The following is a 15,502-nucleotide window of genomic DNA, read 5'->3' on the forward strand; positions in this document are numbered from 1 at the left end:
AACAGCAGAATATGAGGTAAGCAATAATGTGATAGAGTGTAAACAGCATGTGGACAACTAGCTAAAGATTAGTGAGGAAATAGTGACAGAGTGCAAACAGCATGTGGACAACCAGCTGAAGATTAGTGAGGGAATAGATCAAGTGCAGTCAGCATGTAGATAGCCAGTTGAAGCATGTAGTCGACTATGTGAAGATAATTAGTGAGAAAATGGAGGCAGTAGAGAAATATTGCGCTGCTGAGCCCCAGGTTAATGTACAGGGAGCATATGATAGGACTGGACAGCATATGGTGAATCTTGACGAATCCCAAGCATCTAAACGTAGCATTACAGGGTTGAATAATCAGAATGCAGAAGGTTTAAGTCCTGGCCTAAATTATGATGCCCTAGTTTTTAGGCCTCAAACCAGTGAAGTGCATGGCTATAATGGGGATTCAGTTAAGATAAAACCTCAGGATTTTGATGGTAGAGTATCTCAGAAAACTTACTCTGCACAGTTTGAGTTACTTGCAGATCAGAATGGTTGGGATGACAGAAGAAGGCTGCAGAAGACCCACCACTTAAAAAATGCAAGAGAACCTTGATGAAGAGTGTGCGAGAAGACAGAAGAACAGATGGCAAAGAGAGTAATTTGAATGGGAATCATAGTAAGAAATGCTCCTGTACTGTTGTGACGGGCTGGCATCAGATGATGAGGACCTGGGGAGGATGCAGATTTGCAACCAGTGCTGGAGTGGCTGCAGTGGCATGCAATGCGACCATCTTGGGGGGGGGGTTCCGGGTTAGGCCCTGCGACCGGCAGCTGATGGAGTCAGTGGGACCATCTTTGTTTGAACAACAGACTGCTGGAGCGTCAGTGGAGGACACCCAATGGCCACAAGTATTGGCAACTGGTGGTTCTGAAGAAGGTGAGGTCCAAGATATTGGATGAGTCCCATAACCAGATCACTAGTGGACACCTGGGAGTGAAGAAAACTCTAAGCCAGCTGTGACAGAGTTTCTATTGGATTGGCATGTGTTAGGATATTGAAGAGTGGTGTTGGGCCTGTGCTGTCTGCTGTGCCAAGGAGGGACCCAACAAACATGGTTGCGCCCCTCTCCAGGTGTACCAAGTGGGTGCACCGATGGAAAGAGTCACGGTGGACGTTGCAGGACTTTTGCCACTCACTGAGAGAGGAAACTGGTGTATATGTGTCGCCATGGACTACTTCACGAAGTGGCCAGAAGCCTATGCTATCCCCGATCAAGAGGCTGCGACTGTTGCTCAGGTGTTGGTTGATCAGTTTTTCTGTTATTTTGGGATGCCACAAGAGCTACATTCAGACCAGGGTAGAAACTTCGAGTCTGCACTGTTCCGTGAGTGCTGCAAGTTATTGGGGATCAATAAGAACAGGACAACCCCACTAACGCCACAGTCAGATGGGATGATGGAGAAATTCAATTGGACCCTGGAGCAAGAACTGGGAGTACTGCATAGATGGACATACAGAATGGGTATCGATCTGCATCCCATGAGTCTACTGGTTACACCACTGGAAATATTATGTTGGGCCACGAGTTACGTTTACCCATTGACCACCTAGTGAAGAGCTGTCTACAGACACCTCCAGCTATGCAAAGCATCTTAAGGAAAGGCTGGCTGAGGTACATCATCAAGTGCGAGGAGCCCTCAAGTTTTCAGGAGAGGTGATGAAATGCAAGTATGATGCAAGGGCAAATGAGGTGAGCATCAGGGATGGTGATCAAGTTTGGTTATACAATCCTCAGCGTAAGAAAGGACAGTCACCAAAGCTGCAAAGGCCATGGGACGGGTCTTACACTGTGTTGGACTGCCTATCAGACATAACGTATCGGCTTTGGGGAGGCAGGAAGTCTCGCCCAAAGGTGGTACACGTGAATCGTCTGTGACAGTACCATGGGCTAGGACAGTTCGCCTGGGACGTCTCCGAGGAATTGTGATCACCTGTAGCCAAGGATGTTGAGAAGGTCCAAGGAGCTGAAGTGCAAGAGGATGGTGACAGTTCCCCAAGAGAAGAGGCGAATCAAGAAGAGGACCAAGATGTTCCTGGAGGAGTGGACTGTGTGGAGGAGCAAGGACATTGTCGGAAGTGGCATTGAATAAGACCTGATAAGTTGAAGGATTATTTTGTGTATAGTTAGATGTTCCATTAAGATTAAGGTTTGTGTCTGTATACAGTATACTGTGTAGGTTTGTCGGGATAACAAAGAACTAGGGAGGGGGTATTGTTAAGAAATGAGATTTGCCAGTTAGGTGCCGAGATCTTTCTCGACGTTTCCTGATATTTACGGTAGCTAGTTCCGTTATGAATTAATTGCCAGTTTGCCTGCTGTTTGTGAACGTAGTTGTTTCGTAAGTTATGAATTTATTTTTTTGCTCCTTTTTTTTATAATGTTTTATTTGATTGCTTGTTAAATTATGTAATTTAAGTTCGTATGGTAAATGATTCAGGGTGTTATATAATGTAAGACAGCTTTGGCATGTTTTGGTTGTCTCTGAATTGGCAACTGTAGTTCTCGTAGAATGTGGAAGTTTCAAGTAAATTCCAAGCTTATATAAAGTTAGGGAGAAGCTAGGGCAGATTTAGTCGGGTTTTGGGTCAGTTTGAGTGAAGTTCGGTCGGTTTTGGTTCAGTCTGAGTGTAGTGCTGTTACTGAAGTTTGTGAAGAGTTGCTGGCAGGCATTAACCCGCCCCGTCCCGACCACTTTTTCACCACTGGTACCCCCCAATCCCGACCATTTTTCGACCCTTCTTTTTTTTTTGCTAAAACTTTCGCTTTTGGTCAGAAACAGTGGTCAGTGACAAGGAAATTGTTCCCCGGGGTCCATAATTACCCTAAACAGGTATGCCTTTGTCCCACCTGGCCCCGTGTTCTCCGTAGGCGGTCTGAGCCTCTAACGTTTTCTATGGTATTATAAGTCTGGGAAACCAATGAAAGTAAGTAGATATGTATTTATTACAAACATAAAAACATGTGATAAAAGAGTATATTGGATTTTATACAAAAATAGAGCAGAAATAAGCATTGTACCATCGTGCGAAACGAGCAAAATCGGGCAACTTGGTCACGATGAATCGCTAACATTCGAAAATCATGATACATATCATTTTTTTTACTTACATAATACTTCTACAATAACATTATACCATTTTACATTTTATTGAACTGTTTTTACGTATTCACAGGCCTTTTGATAACATTTAGCGTAATGTTAGCGCTTATTTACGTAGTGAGTGAACTCGCTGTGACTGTTGTTTCAACTCGTATTGTGTTTTTTCTACTTACATAATACTTTTCTAATAACATTATACACTTTTCAACTTTATAGAACTGTTTTGAGATAATTTCAGGCCTTACGTAAATATATAGCGTAATAATAGCGCATGATAACACACACGGTGAAGTCGCTATGACTACTATTTCAACTTACAACCTATTTTTGTACTTATATAATAATTCTCCACTAACATTGCACATGTTTACACTTGATATAATTGATATCACATAATTTCAGAACTTACGATGCAACTGAGCGTCATATTAGCGCTTACTTACACAGGGAGTGTTATCGCGATATCATTTGTTTCATCTTACACTAGTATTCAACTTATAAAATACCTTACTACTAACATTACAACAAATTCCACTTTATATAATTCCTATCACATACTTACTGACCAGAATGTGGGTGTACTCGTGACATCAATTATTACAACTTACACTATTGTTCAACTTATACGTTTTATTCATGCTAACATTACACCCGTTTCCACTTTATATTCTTGCTATCACATATTTACTGACCAGAGTGTTATACTGAGCGTCATATTTTCGCAGATTTATACAGTGGGTGTAGTTTTCATATCACTTCGTTCAACTTAAACTATTTCTCAACTTATACATTACTTTCCTGCAAACATTACACCCGTTTCAAGTTTATATAAGACTTGGCACATACTGACTGGCCTTACCATTATACTGAGCGTCATATCGCCATCCCACACAGTTTCAGTAGTGTAGGAAGTTATGGTACTCTCTGAAACATGGCTGAAGGCACAACGCAACATTGGTGGTGGTGGGGTAGGTGGAGAGCGGCGCCTTTCATCACTCGCACTTCTCTTCCCTCTCCCTTTTCCTTTACCCTTTCCCTTCCCTTTCCTTCCTTTCCCCACATCCTGGGGCTGTGTGGAGGAAGTTTGGGAATATTGTATGGTGAAAGACGTGCTGGGGAGTGGCTCCACCTCCTCTCCCCTAGGCCTACGTGCACCACGTGCTCGTGCTGCCTCCCTCACACCACTTCCCTTTCACCCCGCACTCCCACCACACCACTTTCGCCTTCCCCAGACAAAACACTAGGCCATACTTTATTTGCCTTCTCGCCCCACCTTCTGATCCTCGGGGTGAGATTTTTCCTTCCCCAACCACGAGGCAACATCACGTCCTAAGCCGCCGTCATCGTCATCGTCCTCATCCTCGTCCTCATCAGAATCTCTCTCTAGGGGATGGAGAGAGGTCCATGCAGATGTTTTGGGTGCAGGCTGGCCTTCCCTTGCCTTACGATACGTGACATACCACTTTTTCCGGGGCGAAGGGACCTCCTCATCACTGCTTGTTATTTCCTCCTCAGGCTGCACATAATCTCGATCCACCACATCATCATCAAGTGGAGAATCACTATCTCCAGTGAAGGCATCCAGGGCGGATTGTATTTCGTCGTCTGAGAGACCTTTACGCGCCATGTCTGACCTGGGTCACTGCTAACAGGTGAGTGACCGAGACAAGGGCGAGCGCAGGTCACGCGGGGTCTGGGACGCTGCCCGCCTGGGGGTAGGTAGGGGAGGCTTGGGTACGTGGGCGAATCGAAAATCTCGCGCGAATTTTGAAAATTGTGGAAATTATGAACCTTGCAATTGCAGGACGTTGAAGTACGTCAACAGGATTGGCAGTGACATAACGTGAGGACGTGGAAGTACGTCGACGGGACGCTGCGGGTTAAGTGTAATTATTGTCAGTGAAGATTATTTTTGGTACTTGAGAAAACAGTGAAGTGTTTATTGAAGTTTGTATGTCATCAGAACATGTAATAACAGTGAAGTGTTGACAAGCATTAAGTGTAATAGCAGTTAGTAAAGTGTGTATAGCTCCAGTGCTTGTGAGAACAGTGAAGTTGGAAAGCATTACATGGAATTAGTTGGAAAATGAAGGCAGTAAACTTCAAGAAGCCAGTGTTTATTTTTGCCTCAGCTAATCTTGTGTACTGTACACCTAAAGGGTGACCATAGGAAGAACAACACACTGGGCAACGTCCTTCCAGTACTGAACTACTGCTGTTGGAGCCTGTGGCAGTGTGGGGTGAGGACGTAACTATATATATATATAGGAAGGACGTTGCCCAGCGAGTTGTTATTCCTATGGTTAGCCTTTAGGTGAGCAGTACACAAGATCAGCTCAGGCAAAAATAAACACTGGCTCCATAAAGATCACTGTCTATTTTCCGAATAGTTTCACTTATTGCTTTCCAACTACACTGTTCTCACAAGCACTGGAGCTATACACACTCTACTAACTGCTATTACACTTAATGCTTAACAACACTTCACAGTTATTACACTTAATGTTTGACACTTCATTGTTTTCTCAAGTTCCAATGATATACAAAGTTCAATACCCCGTCACTGTTTGCCACTGTTTTCACAAGTAACAAAAATATACAATCTTCACTGACACTGACACTGCACTACACTCAGACTGAACCAAAACCGACTGCACTTTACTCAAACTGACTTGACGCCTCACTAAACTTGTTATAATCTCTACCACAACTTATATAACTTGCATTATTCGAGAAACGTCTACATTTTACGACTATACTCTCGACAGGCAACAGTTGCCAACTCAGACACATCAAAACATGCAGAGTTGTCTCATATTACATAACACTCTAAATCATTTACCATATGAACTTAAATTTCATATTTTAATAAGCAATCACTTAAATAAAATATTATAAAGAAAAAGGCATAAAAATAAATGAATGTTTAACTCACGAAATAACTACACTCACAAACAACAGGCAAACTGGCAAGTCTGATGACTCGTACCGGAACTTACTGTATGAGAAACGCCTCGAAGGTACGAGACTACCTAACTGGCAAATCCTCCCTCATAACACTACCCCCTCCCTAGTTCTTTGTAGTCCTGACAGAACTGCACAATATATACAAACATAAACCTTAATCCTACTGAAACCTCTAACTATACACAAAATAATCTTGCAACTTCTCAGGTCTTCTTCTATGCGGCTTCTGACTACATCCTTACTCCTCCACACAGTCCACTCCTCCAGGAAGGTCTTGGTCCTCTTCTTGATTCACTTCCTCTGTTGGGGAACTGTCACCATCCTCTTGAACTCCAGCTCCTTGGTCCTCCTCAACATCCTCAGCTGCGGGTGAGCACGATTCCTCGGAGACGTCCCATCTGAACTGTCCTGGCCCATGGTACTGCCACAGATGGTTCATGTGTACCACGTTTAGGCGAGACTTCCTGCCTCCCCGAATCCGATACGTTACATCTGATAGGCGGTCCAACACAGTGTAAGGCTCATCCCATGGGCTCTGCAGCTTCGGTGACTGTCCCTTCTTACGCTGAGGATTGTATAACCAGACTTGGTCACCATCCTTGAAGCTCATTTCACTTGCCTTGGCATTGTACTTGCACTTCATCACTTCTCCTGATCTCTTGAGGACTCCTCGCACTTGATGTATATCAGCCAACTTTTCCTGAAGGTGTTTCACATAGCCGGTGGTGTCTGTAGGCAGCTCTTCACCAGGTGGCCTTCCCATTAACAAGTCGACGGGTAAACGTAACTCGTGGCCCAACATCAGATTTGCAGGAGTGTAGCCAGTAGACTCGTGGGATGTAGACCGATATGCCATCAGCAAAGCAGGTGATTTCTGGTCCCTGTCTGTTTGTCTATCAGTGCAGTACTTGGCCAGTTCTTGCCCCAGGGTCCACTTGAATTTCTCAGCCATCCCATCTGACTGTGGCATTAGGGGGGTCGTCCTGGTCTTCTTGATCCCCAATAACTTGCAGCACTCACAGAACACAAAGGACTCGAGTTTCTACCCTGGTCTGAATGTAGCTCTTGTGGCATCCCAAAACGACAGAAAAACTGATCAACCAACACCTGAGCAACAGTCACAGGCTCTTGATCAGGGATAGCATAGGCTTCTGGCCACATTGTGAAGTAGTCCATGGCAAAACATATATACCAGTCTCCTCGCTCAGTGAGTGACAAAGGTCCAGCAATGTCCACCGCAACTCATTCCATTGGTGCACCCACTTGGTACAGCTGGAGAGGGGCCCAACCACGTTTCTTGAGTCCTTTCTTGGCACAGCACACATCATAGGTCCGACACCACTCTTCAACATTCTGACGCATGCCAATCCAGTAGAACCCCGGTTGCAGCCGGCTTAAAGTTTTCTTCACTCCCAGGTGCCCACTAGCGATCTTGTTATGGGACTCATCCAAGATCTCGGACCTCATCTTCTTCGGAACCACTAGTTACCAAAGCTTTTTGAGGCCATTGGCTGTCTCCCACTGACGCTCCAGTAGTCCGATGTTCAAGTGAAGAAGGTCCCACTGACTCCAGTAGCTCTTGGTGGCAGGGCTTAACCTGGAAACTTCTTCCCAAGATGATCACACTGTACTCTGCTTCAGCCACTTTAGCACTGGTTGTAAATCTGCATCCTCCATCTGCATGCTCCCCAGGTCTTCATCTTACACTGGCCCTGTCACTACAGTACAGCAGCATTTCTTCCTACAATTCCCATTCCTACGATGCTGTATGTCGTCTGTCCTTCTGTCTTCTCGCAAACTATTCATCAAGGTTCTCTTGCATTTCTTAAGTGGTGGGTCTTCTATAGCCTTCTTCTTATCACCCCAACCATTCTGATCCACAAGTAACTCAAACTGTGCAGAGTAAGTTTCCCGAGATACTCTACCATCAAAATCCTGAGATTTACTGAATCCCCATTATAGCCACGCACTTCACTGGTCTGGGGCCTAAAAACTGAGGCATGATAATTATGTCCAGGACTTGAACCTCCAACATTCTGATTAATTATTCAACCCTGCAATGCCATCTTCAGATGCCCGGGATCTGCCAAGATTCACCATACACTGTCCATTCCTTTCATATGCTCTCTGTACACTAACCTAAGGCTCAGCAGTGCAATATTTCTCAATATCCTCCATATTCTCACTAATTATCATCTCATGATCGACTACACGCTTCAACTGGCAATCTACATGCTGTCTTCACTCCTTCACTATTTCCTCACTAATTGTCTTGAACTGGTCATCTACATGCTGTTTACACTCTGTCACATTATTGCTTACCTCATACTTCTGCTACTGTAGCTTGGCATCTACTTCCTCCGTAACCCGCCACGTCCCGTTGACGTATGGGTACGTTGCAACGATTTGCATTTGCCAGTCCCGGTGATGTACCAGTACGTCGTGCAATTGCAATTTGCATAATTTCGACAATTTTCAAATTTGCGCGCTTGATTTGCGGTACGTACCCTCTCATGACCTTCCCCTACCTGCCACTAGGCGGGGACATTCGGTGACCCCGCGCAACCCGCGCTAGACCACCACTCGTCCACTCACCTGGTAGCCACGGTCCTGCTCAGACATGGCTAAGAGAGGTCTCTCAGACAGCGAAATTCAAGTCGCCCTGGACACCTTTACTGGCGACAGTGATTCCCCACTGGACGATGAGGATATGGACAAGGATTATGTGCAGCCAGAGGAGGAAGAAACCACCAGCAGTGACAAGGAAGTTCCGTCTCCCAGGAAGCGGCAGTACGTGACTTACCGTGCTGCTAGAGAGGGGCAGGAGGCAAAGAAGGCACGTGCAATATCCTATCCCTTTCCCCAGCGTGATTTGGAACCAGAATTCGAGGACGAGGACGAGGACGGAGCCGTGGGACGTGCTGCCACGTGGTATGGACGGGAGGTGATTACACATCGTGGCCCAGAGCGCACACCACGTCGTATGAGCAGGTATGGGCCTAGCATTTTGTTTGGGGAGCTAGGAAGTCAAGTGGAGGAGTGGGGAGTGAAAGGGAAAGTCCAGGGAGGATTAGGGAAAGTGAGAGTGACGTGAGTGAGTCATTGCTCTCCCTATGTAGTGTGAGGTGGCGTAGTGGATCACGTGGGCCAGTGCGGGTGCGTTCCTTATCATGTGGGGTTGTGAGGGAGGGGGAAGGTGGGGAGGAACCACTCCAAAGCACGTCTTATGCTCCCCAATATCCCCTAACACGTAGTCGAGCTAGGGTGCGTGAGAAAGCACGTGGTGTTGTAATGCAGGGGGAAAGTGGGGAGGAACCACTCCCAAGCACGTCTTCTGCTCCCCAATATTCCCCTATTTCATCCCCACAGCCCCCTAATGTTCCTCAAGGCCGTAAGGGTAAGGGAAAGGGAAAAGGTAAAGGCAGAGGGAAAAGGAGTGACAGTGGGGAAGCCCTCCGCACTCCTTCTCCCCCACCTCCCCAACCAGGATCTCCTCCCCACCCAGACGAAGGCGGTGATGGGGCTGATGAGGGACGAGGGATTTGTGTCGTGGAATTGGGAGGATGGGAGTGATTTTTCTCCCCTCATTCACCCCTTCACTGAGCAGGGGCGATCTGGCTGCATTGCACCAGGAATTCACCGTAATTCCACCAGGTTGGATTTTTTCCACCTGTTTTTCAGTGAGGCATTTGTTGATCAGATTGTATACCAAACAAACCTGTTTGCAAGCGCCCAGTGCCTAGAGAGTGAAAGATTGGGAACAAGGAGTAGGCATTCTATGATCTATGATTACCCTGTCTCCCTTCCAGAAATGTTCTTATTTTTTGCCCTGGTCCTTTTGATGGGTATTATAAGAAAGAATAGAATTCCTGCTTACTGGCCAAGGGACCCTGTTATGTTTACCCCCATATTTGGTCAAGTGATGAGCCGTAATCGGTTTCAACAAATTCTAAGTTGCCTCCATTTCTATGATGCTCATGACCCTGCAAATGCAAACAACACTGATAAAATGAGGCGAATTAGGTTGGTCTTTGATCACCTCAGGCAAACCTTTCGTTCCTCATTCTATCCCTATAGAGACCTCGTCATTGACGAGAGTCTCGTGTTGTGGAGAGGCAATATTTCATTCAGACAGTATATACCCAGCAAAAGGCACCGTTTTGGGTTCAAGATCTTTGTTATGTGTGACTGTAGGACTGGATACATGCAAGACATAGTCTTGTACACTGGTGCACAGACAGACATAATAGAAGATCGAAGTATTGGACTGTCGGGAGCAGTGGTAAAGACGATGAGAGAAGACTACCTTCATTGTGGTCACGTTCTCTACCTCGACAATTGGTACACTAGCCCTCTTCTCGCTCGTTATCTTCACACACATGAAACGGGAATCTGTGGAACCGTAAAGGTGAACCGGCGTCACATGGCCAAGGTGGGGCGGAAACTTGCAAGGAATGAGGTTGTCTTCTTCAAAGCCAACAACATCCTTGCAACAATGTGGAACCACAACAGAGAAGTAAGCCTCTTGTCCACGGTTCACCGCCCCTTGATGCACCGTACTGATTCAGTAGATTACCGTAGCGAGAGCAGGCGTCGTGTTTGGAAACCTGAGTGTTATGGATTACAATATAAACATGCTCCTCGTGGACCAGTCAGACTCCATGATATCGACGGTAGAGTGTGCCAGGACCACGATGAAGTGGTATAAAACACTGTTCTTTCACTTGCTAGATATCACTGCTCTGAACTGCCACCACCTTCACGCCATGACCACAGGAGTTCAGGAAACATTTGAAGGGTTTGTGAGGGAGCTCACAAGAGAAATCTTTGCAAAGTATGCTGTTGAAAGGCCCCAACATCGCACCCGCACTGCCCATATTGCCCAAACTCGCCAGAGAATATCCGGCCGCCATTTCCCCACTCCTATCCCTCCCCAGCCAAACAGACCTAGGCCCCAGTGCAGGTGTCACGTGTGCAGTAATTCCCAGGTGAGACTCACGACACAGAGGAAGGACACTCGCTATGAGAGCGTGCAGTGTGACGTGGGTCTCTGTATTCACCCATGTTTTAGTGAATATCACACGTTGATGCAATTTTAGTATGGTGTGAATGCGAAAGGACGCTGAAATTATGAGGTAAATGCGACAGACAGAGACGCTCAGTGAAATTATCAGTCATGTTGATCTCCAAATATTAGTATAAAGTGCATACGGGTAGAACATAAGTGAAAACATTGTAAGTATATAAATCTGCCCTAAGTTGAAACTTACATAGCGAGGGTTTTATGATGCGATATTCTGTCGCTCAGTGCAATAAATACGGCCCATAATTATATAATTATTATTATGGGAAATTCTTACGGGTATAATATAAGTTCAAATTATTGTAAGTGATGATATATATTCTAAGCCAAATATTCATAGCGTGTGTATAGAGATGCGATTTCCTGACGCTCAGTTGAATGAATAAGGCACGTATTAGTCAAAATAAAAGTCAGCAAGTGATAAAGTGAATAATTAGTATATAAGTGTGTGAGTGAATTAGTATATAAGTGTGTGAGTATTATGTTTGTCGAAACATTCCTTGCGAGGGTATTTTCAGGCGATATTCTCACGCTCACTTGAATAAATAATGGCAGTAAGTATGTACAGTGCAGTATAGGGGTGTAAACGTGTGTAATGTAAGTGGGAAATTATAAGTGGTGTGAATAAATAAAGCAGATGATGAAACACGAGTGTTTGAGATAGTGGTTGCTACGTGAATATGCGCTAGCATATCGCTAAATGCCCTCGTAATGAATGAAAATAATTGAAAACCTTTACAGTGGTGGAGGAAAGGTTCTATGTAAAGGGGAAAATAATTGGAAAGTGATAAAACAATTTGGTATGTTGAAATACGAGTCATAGCGAGTGCGCTTACTAAGCTGATGTGCGCTATACTTATGCTGCATGTCATCATAATGAATGAAAACATCTGAAAACACTTACAAACAGTTGTAATTGGTAAAATGTAATTGAAACAGAAGTATACAAGTAGAAAGAATGATAGGTTGACTCATACCAGACACTTAGCATATAGCATGTTACGACTCGGACCAAACTCGCTATGCTCGCGCGATGGTACAACGCTTATTTTTCATATATATGTGTCTGAAATCCATTATATTGTTACTGTTATTGTTTATTAGTTCAAATTCAATAAATATAGAGGTGTTGTATGTTGTTTCTCCCATTATTCCTTACCATAGAAAACGTAAACGCATATCCAGCCCATTAGAGAACACCATACCTGCGGGGAGGAACCGCACCTGTACGGACCACTTATAGACCGCGGGAACCACTCTCTTTGTGATTTTCCTTCGTTTCTCGACCTAAGCAGAAGTTTTAGCAAAAAAAAAATTTTTCCAAAAGGCTCAGGACTGGGGGATGTCATAGGCGCGGAAAACCTCGGGACGTGACGGGTTAAGCTGTTGCTGTTCTTCCTTCATTTCCACCATGAATGCATCTGGCTGTCCTTGCACCCTCAGCTGTGATCTTGCTCCTGTAGTGCCTCCTGAAGCTGTTCATATCGTTCTTTCTATTCTTCGTTCCGTGCCTGCAATTGTTCTTGGAGTTCTTTCTGTTCTGCCTTCTGTGCTGCCTGTAGTTGGGCACTTTGTGCTTGTAATTGGTCACTGAATTTTTTCTTGTGCCTGTAATTGTTCTTTAACAGTTCTTTAAATTCGTTTCTGAGCTCATTATTTTGTGCCTCTAGTTGTTCACTCCGTGCCTTTATATGTGCTTGTAGTGCTTGTAATAGTTTCATGATTCCATCCAGCAATGCCTCTTCCTGCCTAGCTTGGCCTCTTGTCTGGACACCTTCTTGCTCCATGTCGAAGATTAGCCTCACTGCAGCCCTGAAATAATAATCCGACACTCCTGACACAAGTGTTACATCCCGTCCCCACACTGCCACAGGTTCCAACAGCAGTAGTACAGTGTAGGAAGGACGTTGCCTGGTGAGTTGTTCTTCCTATGGTTAGCCTATAGGTGTGCAGTACAGAAGATCAGCTCAGGCAAAAATAAACACTGGCTCCTTAAAGATCACTGTCTTTTTTTCCAAATAGTTCCACTTCATGCTTTCCAACCTACACTGTTCTCACAAGCACTGGAGCTATACACACTCTACTAACTGCTATTACACTTTGAAATGCGTGGCATACAAAATAGTGCCCCCGAAAACGAGGTGAGTGAGGAACAGCATAGTGCCCCCGAAAACGAGATGAGCGATGACCAGCATAGTGTCCCCGGAAATGCACCAACACACCCACCAGAACCCCACGGAGTAGCCGCAGCCAAACAACGGGACGTCATGCGACAACGGCATAAGGCAGCCTGGGCGGTGCGCCCTTATCACTCCAAACCGTCACACCGTCACCCTAGCAGGAGGAGGACACTACCTTCTGGGAGTGGGATTGCCGGATGAGCTAGGGGTGGAGCTGCCAAATCAGCTCCAGACAGCGCCCCTCAGGAGACGGCCTACTCCCGCTCACGCCTTCGCCAGACGGCCGATTGCCGCTCCGAAGGTGTTCTCCCAGAGTCGGCCTATTGCCGCTCTTCCCTACGCCAGAAGGAGACGGCCTACTGCCGCTCCCACATTCGTCAGACGGCCGATTGCCGCTCCAAAGGCGTTGTCCTTGAGTCAGCCTATTGCCGCTCCTCTCTCTGGCAGAAGGAGATGGCCTACTGCCGCTCTTACCTTCGTCAGACGGCCGATTGCCGCTCCGAAGGCGTTGCCCTTGAATCGGCCTATTGCCGCTCCTCCCTCCGACAGAAGGAGATGGCCTACTGCTGCGCCCACCTTTGTCAGATGGCCAATTGCCGCTCCGAAGGTGTTGCCCCTGAGTCAGCCTTTTGCCGCTCCTCCCTCCAGCAGAAGGAGATGGCCTACTGCCGCTCCTGCCTTCATCAGGCGGCCGATTGCCGCTCCGAAGGTGTTGCCTCAGAGACGGACTACTGCCGCTCCTCCCTCCGCTGGAAGGAGATGGCCTACTGCCGCTCCTGCCTTCGTCAGACGGCCGATTGCAGCTCCAAAGGCCTCCAGAGGCGCGCTGACTCCCCCACTCAGGCCATGGCCAATTGCCGGGCCTTGGCGCCTCATAGTTGCGCCCCTGGGCAGCCACGGCCAAAGAGAGGTGTTACTAGTGTCATCGCCCTTGCGTGAGGCAGACGCCTGGACCCCCAGCACCGGAGAAACTCAGTGAGGCCTCACGGCTTCCCCTGGCCTCTGCTCCCTATGGCTGGCCCTGGAGAAGACTCACCTGACGGACCCTAGTGCAGATCGGTGCCGCAGCCCCTCCCTGATGGCACCCCTCGACTCTGGGGACTGCAGTCCTCAGTCACTCCAGGCCCTCTCCAGGATGCCCGAGCGAGAACTTTCCACGCCCACGAGACAGCGTAAGACCACCTCCGGCCGAGACCTGAGCCAGAGATTTCTGGACTGTTCGGCCCCAGTCCTGAGGGCCACACCCCTGAACCTAGCCCAGAGACTGCGGGCTCCTACGCCACCTGCAGCCCTGGATGCAAGAGGATGCCCCTGCGAGTCGTCCCATGCCCTCTTGGTATGCCCTCCCCTGGCGGTGCCCCTAGCCTGGCAGAGTAGTCGCCGGCATGTCTCCCCACCACCCCCACAACATGAGTAAATTATGTTAAGTGTGGTGTTCCCCCAGAACTAGTGAATTGACTTATGTTAAGTGTGACGTTGCCCTAGAAACCGTGTTACAGTGATACAGTGACTTAATGTATGTTAAATATCGGGGTGAGTGATATCACGGGTGGATGAGTAAGAACTAGCACAGAGAGTAAGTTCTGATGAATCAGACTCACAAGTGACGCCCTTGTAGAAAACCAGTAAGACTCTTCCCCCGAGGAATCCTCTGTAGTAAAAATACACCCATGTCCTTTGTTACCAGAAAATAGTACAGGAAGTGTAAATAATATTCTCCCGTTTGTATTACTGTAAACACAGTGAATTTCCAGTGCCCTCCACTCCCTTGCTTTCTAAAGAATCTCCTCCCAGTAGCTAGCGTAAACGTAAACGCAAAATAGAATCAAATGTCAAAACCCCTTTGCTATCAGATGATACTAAGTTTGAATTAATAATACTTACCCTCTCCCAATATTACTATAACTCTGTTCTGACCCGTCACGAGTCCTTCCCCTCTCCCCCCATGTGAGCCTCTCTCCCCAAGCTCCCACGAGCGCCTGTGTTCCCTGTACACCTGTGCACTAGAATTACTGTATTGGCATCAGTATTAGTTAAGCCAGTATCCTGCGATATACTAATATCCTAGTTAAGGTTTTATTTCTTTGTCATATATTGTGTTGTAATATCTGCTGTTATTGTCCTGTGTCTGACTGTGAT

Source organism: Coenobita brevimanus, chromosome 56 (genome assembly GCF_032717465.1).
Source record: "Coenobita brevimanus isolate Jiangsu-jjx chromosome 56, ASM3271746v2, whole genome shotgun sequence".
NCBI classification, from domain to species: Eukaryota; Metazoa; Arthropoda; class Malacostraca; order Decapoda; family Coenobitidae; genus Coenobita; species Coenobita brevimanus.